We start from the raw sequence: 1,731 nt of genomic DNA, 5'->3' as shown, positions 1-1,731 counted from the left end.
GTAATTCAAAATAAAGTAGTAATACAACCCATTCTTTTCTTTGGCTTGAAAATCATATGTGCAAGTAACAATGATATTCCTAAATAAGATTAACATAAAACCAATCGAGGTTCAATTCAGAATGTGTGGTAGTGGGAATCATTTCAGCAAAATTATGTTATAGCTCAAGACAATAAAGACAAAGAAATCCCATGAAATACTGGCGAAGGGTTGAAACAAACAAGAGCATCACATGAATGTTAAAACATAAATCCTGGAAGTTGCAGTTTCACCGTCTACAAATCAAAAGTATGTACGAGATTCATTAGGCGACGAAATTCAACAAACTATGGCTCATTGGAAAGCTGAGAAGTTCCCCTTTCATAAAAAAAAATATAATAAAATACAGTAAGGTTTACATCTTTGTCGGAAACACTCAACAAAACAGGACAAGAGCCACTTTTCTTTTCAGAAAATTGCAGTTTCATAGTTTACGATCAAAATTTCGTCCAAAATTGATTAAGCAATGGAATTAAGAAATTTTGATCTCATTAGAAATATGAGAAAGCTATCTTCAATATAAAAATGATAACCAAAGGAAATGTGGTATATAGCTGAGTCGAAAAGTCTCAGATACACGGAACAGGGACAAACATTTTCAGAAAAAATCATATTTGAGAGTCTCCAATCAAAAACTGATACATAATTCGTTAGGTGGTGGAATTTGACAAATTTTGCCTCGTTCAAAAGCTGAGAAGTTCCTCTATTGTATAAAAATTATAAGAAAATACAATAAGGTTCACAACTATGCCGACAGTACTCATCAAAATAAAACAGAAGTAATGTTTTTCAGAAAACTACAGCTTCGTTAGTTGATGATCAAAAATTCGTACAAAATTCATAAAGTAATAGAATTCAGTATATTTGGTCTCGTTGGAAAGCTAAGAGACTCCTTTTTAACATAAAAATAAGAAGAAAGAACGACAAGGTCTATTTCTGGGTCGAAACTCACGTGAAAAAACAGGGCAGTAAAACTTCTTCAGAAAATTTCAGTTGTAACAGTCGTTACTTGAAAATTCATACCGACTTCGTTACAAAACGAAACTCCGCAAATTTGGTATTGTTGGAAATATAGGAAACCCCTCTTCAACATAAAATTGGAAAGGAAAGTAATAAGGTACGTAGATATTTTAAAAAGTCAAATAAAACATGGAAGGAACACTTATAGTTTCGATTTTGAAGGGGTTAATTCAACAATACGGAGGACTTGTTTAATTTCACAATCATGATTCATAATATCACAAATGAAGGGAAATTAAAAATACCCAATTAATGGAAATACAAGAATTTGGAATTAACATGAAGAATAAAACCAATTCAAGTTGCATTGCATGTTTGCAAAACATAGTTTATTAAGTCAATTTTACAAACACGTGATATGCTACTTTGGAAACTAAACTACAACACTTGATTTTTAAGAGAAGAATCTTCCAAAGTTCATAAAACAAGACATCATCATAAAACCCACTTAACAATAACAAGCATTATCAGACATAAATCACCCCCTCGGCAGATTCAAGTAAGGTTACTAAGAAAAATTGAAATTATCATAGTGCAAAATGGTAAATCATGAGACCAAGATGATTACCAAATACCCATTTAGTGACATTCAAAAATTATACAAACTAGGAGGAATCCACCAAATCAGTTTGATTAATACAAGTAAAACAAGAAGTTCAAGGGAAAGAAAAA

The sequence above is a fragment of the Papaver somniferum genome, chromosome 9 (assembly GCF_003573695.1).
Source record: "Papaver somniferum cultivar HN1 chromosome 9, ASM357369v1, whole genome shotgun sequence".
NCBI classification, from domain to species: domain Eukaryota; kingdom Viridiplantae; phylum Streptophyta; class Magnoliopsida; order Ranunculales; family Papaveraceae; genus Papaver; species Papaver somniferum.
Note: the sequence above shows the minus strand (reverse complement) of the source record.